Source organism: Aphis gossypii, unplaced genomic scaffold, assembly GCF_020184175.1.
Source record: "Aphis gossypii isolate Hap1 unplaced genomic scaffold, ASM2018417v2 Contig00583, whole genome shotgun sequence".
Classification (NCBI taxonomy): Eukaryota; Metazoa; Arthropoda; class Insecta; order Hemiptera; family Aphididae; genus Aphis; species Aphis gossypii.
Window position 1 is genome coordinate 2,622 of NW_026083177.1, and position 6,989 is coordinate 9,610.

Here is a 6,989-nt window from a genome sequence, read left to right on the forward strand (position 1 = left end):
AATTTTGTCATTTTTACTTTTATCGTTTTGATTAAGTTGACATTGCGAACAGCATTTTATATACCTTTCAATACAACTATCAATATTTGGCCACCATACATAAGACCGAGCTAACATTTTTGAATGTACTATATCTGGATGGTTGTTATGCAACATATTTAACACTTGCTGTCTTAATATATTTGGAACTACTACTCTATTTCCTATAATTAAACATTCCTTTTCAACCGATAACTCGAACCTCCTACGAAAATATGGTCCTAACTCGTTATCATTTTTATAGTCAACCCAACCAGACTTAACTTGCTCGAAAACTAATTTTAAAACAACGTCTTCACTTGTTTCCTTTGCTATTTCGCGAAACGTTAATGGTAACTGTTCAACCAACATAATTGAACCTAAATCTTCATTAATATTCCCCCTATAGGTAATCTAGATAGCGCATCAGCATTATTTATACTTGACTCTTTTCTATGTTGGAATTCATAATCATAACCGGATAATATTATAGCCCATCTCTGCAGTCTTGACGAAGCATGTACTGGAATATTTTTCTTTGATTAAATAATGTTTTTAACGGCAAATGATCTGATACCAAAGTAAACTTACGACCAAATAAATATTTATAACATTTTTTTATTCCAAAAATGATGGCTAATGCTTCTCGATCGATTTGCGAATAATTTCTTTCAGCTGCTGATAATGTACTTGAACAAAACATGATAGGTTTTTCTTCCTTATCTATTTCATGACTGTGGTATACCGGTATTTCAGTATACGCGGTATAACTAACTAGGTAAGTTTTACCCTCGTATTCACTAGTTAATGACACTCTCTAAAATAAATTAGAATGGCACTGTTAACTAGGGAGGTACGATGGGTTTGCGGTAAATCAACTATGCCTTACCCTCGTACTCTTTAGTTAATGACACTCTCTAAAATAAATTAGAATGGCACTGTTAACTAACGAGGTATGATGGTGTGCGCTTGTCGATTCTTCGCTCCTTTATAGTGGAAACGACTCAAAGATTACCTATACCCGTGGTACGTATATCTCGGCGCTGTATCCTATATAAAGGTAGGAGCGCAAGGAAGACTTAAATGATATCCAACTCGGGTTGTCCTGGTCGGAAACACTTTTTTATTAAACTCAAAAAACACAAATAAACAATCAAAAATTCTATTTGTTTAACCCGTACTATAACCGCCGCTTCACACGTGCGATCGTCGTACCTACACTCTAGCCGACTCACTCAGCGACAGCGGGACTCCTCCTGCCCGTGCGTACGGCGGTCTTATATACGAAATTTTTCTTGTCGCCTCAGCACATTTTGCTTCACCGGCCTCTCCCGTGTTTTATTTAAAAATATTTTTCTTTATACATATTAAGTAATAATTTGGACGACTGTCTACAATATACGACATGACTTATAACCGCACCTACACCATAACTAGAGCTATCGCACGTCAAAACTAATGGCAAGTCTGGGTTATAAGTGACTAATAACTGACTCTTTTTTAACACTGATTTTGATTTTTTAAATGCCAACTCGCACTCTTTTGACCAAAACCACTTGACATTTTTTTTTTGTTAAATTATATAATGACCCTAAAATAAATGACGACATTGGAATATAACCTTGATAATAATTAATTAGACCTAAAAATGATTTTAATTGCCCTACGTCTTTTGGTTGTAGCGCGTTTAAAATCGCATCCATCTTATCATCAGTGGGGTGAACCCCATGCTTATCTATCATGTGACCTAAAAATACTACACTTGACCGAAAAAAATGACATTTATCAAAATATATTTTTACCCTAAACTCTTGCAAACGATTTAATACCGACCATACTTTATTTTTACAATCATCGATAGAATTCCCACATATAATGATATCATCTAAATACACTTGCATATTCTCTAGCCCAATTAAAATATTTTCCATTACCGCTTGAAATTTACTAGGAGCTGAAGCGATACCATAACAAAGTCTGTTAAATTGAAATAGACCTTTATGAGTATTTATAGTCAAAAACTTACGACTCGAAGATGCTATCTTAAGTTGTAAATACGCTTCCGATAAATCGATTACCGTAAAAAATTTCCCTCCTGTTAAATTATTAAATACATCGTCTACTCTCGGTAACGGATGTTGATCTACCTTTATATTAGGATTTAGAGAATTTTTAAAATCGACACAAATTCGTATTTTATTATTTTTTTTTTTTTTGAACTATAACTATTGGAGACGCCCATTCACTTGTTACAACATGAGATATTATACCTTCATTTTCTAATCTCACCAGTTCTTTTTCTACCGCGGGTTTGACCAACTACTGTTATAGACTCCCCTTTTACTGACGACAGATTAATTTTTTCTTTTTTTAATTCTGTATTTTTAAAGTATTTGTCAAAAATCACTTTTGGTATAACCGTAACTGAAGCACAGCTATCAACTTCAAATGTCATTAGCTGACCATTTACAACAAGATCGACACTAAGTGGTTCCTTTAATTTTAAATTTACAATATTATTTATATAATTTACAATATTAACGGTTTCTACCGATTTAATAATTTTTTTATTTCTACACATTACCGATACGTGTCCTTTTAGTTTGCAGTTGAAACACTCCCATTGGTTTGCTGGACAGGTAAGAGCATCATGAGTTCTTCCACACCGGTAACATTGACTCGTATTTGATCCCTGCTGTGGCTGACTATACGCTCGACCACTTCGTTTTGACTTATCACCGCTTTGATTTGTTGACTGACTACTACTTGACACTGAAACTGCACTTGTTTTTTCTTTAACCCGCCCTGATCCTGATCGTGATTTATTTTTGTAATTTTTTGCAATCCAATTTACTTGTGATTTATCATTAATTTTATTAGACTGGTTTTTGACTAATTCCGAATCTAAAGTTCTTTCACATGCTTTCTGAAAGGTTAATGATGATTCACCCATCAATTTTCTTTGACAAGCTTCATCCGCTAGACCTACAATTAGTCTGTCACGAAGTGCATCATCCAAAAATGTGTCAAATTCACAGTGACTTGCTAACTTTTTTAATGTAGTGATAAATTCTTGTACCGATTCCCCCGGACTACACGGCATTTTTAACACCAAAATTAAAGTAAGTACAATATTCACGTAACTTTTTATTAATATTTTTATTTTTTAACTGGATAAGTAATGTTAACACACAAACAATTAGAATTTCTTTAAATGCATAATATAATTTGCGATGTGTAAAAAATGTTTCATAAGATTAATTGCTGTCGTTAGTAATTCTTGAACAATTTTACATCGTAGTGACGTTTTATGAACCAGTTCAGGATTAAAATTATATTATAATTATAGTACCTATTATATTGAAGTCATAAAAGAAAAAATAGTAGAGTAGGATTTATTAAAAATAATATTTATATGTCATTATAATTTAAATTCCTAAATAAAATTGGAAAATACAAAATATGCTTTTAATAATTCTGTAACTAAATGTGTTTGAAACCGTCATATACATATACCATATTATATTTAAATCAGAGGTTCCCCTTCCCACCAACCTATAGTCCGCAGACCATACCTACCTACAAAATTTAAACAATATTTTAATTTTATATTAATTATATTATTTAATATCTTTATTAGTAAAGGAAATACAAGCCCAAAAATCACATCAACTTATTTTTATAAATTTAATTTACTTTTGATAATAATAATAATACATATACATTTTTTAATAATAGTAATTTGTGTTAAATTGTTGATAAATGTAAAACTTTTACTTAAACTTAAACAATAACAAACATTATTATTATTATATATTATATTATATTATATATTATTATTATTTATTATTATAATATGTAAGCTATAAGGAATTTCACTACATTTTATTTATTCATAACCTAAATTCTAAAATGTGTAAAAAATTGATTCTTGGCTATGCGAATAAATAAAGTCTAAAATGTATAGTGGTCTGTGACGTATCGAAAGTTCTCAAAGTAGTTCACAGTGTCAAAAAAATTAAACCACTGATTTAAATATCTTTCAAAATAGTATAGACATAGTAATTTGTATATTATACTCAGTTCATTCATTTTACTAATTTTAATCTCAAAATATTATCCAATAAGATATATTTGTGTGACATTGTCACTGATGTCATGAATACCTGTACGGGATCCCTTGCCCAACAATTAAATTAACTCACGATAAGTACACACTGTTAAGCATTATACGTACTTTTTTTTGTATAATATGTAAATAAAAAACAACGGTCATCTTTTAAAATTATATAGATTACTTTTTCCTGTATTGTCTACATACTTCTTTTGGTGTTATAAATATTATTCACATATCATACAATCATGTGTTTATTTTAATAAATACACATCAATGTTTCTTTTTATACAACCATTTATTTATGTACTGAAATACTATTGTACCAGTGGCGCCGAAGACTGTGGTCAAGTATGGCAAGCGCCATACTTAATTTTGAGGTGGGTATAGGCGTAACAAAACCTTAAAGTTAGAGGACTTCAGCCCTAGAATTTTTATACCTAATAAATAAATTAATAATATAATATTATGTGTATTGTTATGACATTCAGATCATTTAATAGACATATAACAAGTCAACGATTGATAAAATATGATAATATACTGATTTGCTACCTTATAGCTCAGTTACCACGGTATATGATAACTATTAAAGTGCATGGGTTACAAGCCTGCAACAGCAAAATATTTATAATAATAATTATATTGTTGACATCTATTTATGTTTCATATTCCGGATTCCCAATATAAATTATAAATATATAATGTTCAACGTTCAGTATCTCACCAATACCAATAAATTATATTGATAATTATTAGGTACGGAAAGTATGTATGGAAATATTGTCTTACCTATTGAGTAATCTTTCTTGTTATATTTATAAACATTTTAAACTTTTGTTTGCCTAGTTTCTTCCGTTTTTGTAAAAAATATTGTTAATACGTTTAAATATTATTATAATTATAAAATATAATAATGTCTAATACAATCTGTGAGTTTTGTGGTAAAGTTCGTTCTGATATCAATTGGACAAATTGGAAAAGGCACATAAATGCTTGTGCGAAAAAAAAATTAAAACCTAATTATACTGAAACGTCTGAAGCAATATTGAAGAATACAAAAACGCCATATAGTCGACCAGAAAAAAAAATTTCAATGTACTTTAAAGCAAATGTAAAAGTAAGTGAATAATAGACAATAGTTATCATATTTTTAAGTAGTAAGGTACATACATACATTATAAGGTAAGTATTAACGCCTATTACCTTTTTACTTCAGCAGTTACTCAGTTATATAGAGGAAGGTAACTAAAATTATATAATCCAGGGCTTTAAAAAGAGTTATTAGTATAGGTAGTATTTTATAATTATACTATTTATGCATATGCAATTACTTATTCATTTTATACTTTGTATAAGTAGTTTTTAGTAAAATATATTATTAGTTTGAAAAACTAGTTTATACAACTTATAAAATAACATATATTTTATGTAGTAGATATTTTTTATGGCAATAAAGTAATAGAAACAATTAAAAGTCTTAATTTACTATAGGTAATCTACTAGCATAATATATAAATCAGCCCAATGAGCCATTCAAGCCATTTAAAAATCGTATTGTGTCTGTACGGGTGTCAAATAAGAATATTTATGTGTGTCTTAATTTACATAACATTTGCCCAATAATATTTTTTTAATGGCTGTAGCTCCTTTTATATATTTTTAGTAATTGCACACAGCTATAAACTAATATATACCTAGTTATAAGTAATAATAACAATCCATAAATTATAGAAAGCTATAGGTACACATTTTTATAGTGCATTGCTAAGAGCAATTAAATACCTAATTAAAAATATTAATTAAATTTTTTTTTTTAAATAAAACTAGGCACCTAAAAGTGTGATATCAGATATGATATAATATAATATGTACCAAACCTTTCCTATGTATAGTATTTTTATTAAAAACGTTTGACCATTTTAGATTCCTCAAGAAAATGTTGATAGTCTATTAAAAACAGATGATATCAAATGTGATGTTGCTAAATTGTTATTGAATGCTACTGTAGTTCATACTGAAGATTTAGAAAATCATATAAATGAAAATGAATACCAAGTAAATTAAATCCTTAATTGTTTTACATTTTTACAATGTTACACACAATATAATGAAATTACGGAAAATGAATCTAATTCATTAATAAATAATTATACAATTAAAAATGTTAATTCTACTTCAATTACTATAAACGATGGTCATGTAAGTTGTAATTTTGTAATTTTTAAGTACTTAATAAATAATTACAAATTTAATTCTTGATTATGCCATAATTATTCTTTTGCACCTTCTATTTATATTTTACTGCTTTTATGTTTTTAACCATTTTCATTATAGAAAATAATCCCATTTTCAATGATAATATAGCATATACATGTAAAATACAAAAACCTTTTTAGTTATTTAACTTTCAATTTTCATACTACAAACTTAATAGTTGAGTCTAATTAGTAATTATTTTTAGTTTTACAAAAATTTTATGTTATGGTAAAATAATACCTTTATATCCTACATTTTATCTGTGCATAATAAAATAAAAATGTTAACACATTTCTAGATACCCCAATCAAATGTTAGTAATTTGAAAGATATGGATAAAAACAATAGTGATGATGGGGATGTATCAGAAAAGTTATTGGCCACTTCTGAAGTTAATGCTGATTTACCATTAATAAACGTAAATCAATATACTATGCTAAGTTAAATCTTCTTTAAAATTTCATAAAAATAAAAGTATTATATTATGTATTTTTAGAATCAAGAAATCAATTTACTAACAAGATATGAGAACATTGAAAACAGTGATAATGGATCTGAATTTCTAGAGAATATTTCTATCATTAATAACTTTGATGAT

General features: G+C 28.2%; 1 long non-coding RNA gene across 1 annotated transcript; it reads left to right on the forward strand.

Annotated features, from left to right (window-relative positions):
- Positions 1 to 6,253: 6,253 nt before the first annotated feature.
- Positions 6,254 to 6,989, forward strand: LOC126554716 (uncharacterized). The gene is made up of 3 exons (XR_007606716.1): positions 6,254 to 6,334; positions 6,690 to 6,809; positions 6,888 to 6,989. It is a non-coding gene; the product is annotated as an uncharacterized LOC126554716 (long non-coding RNA).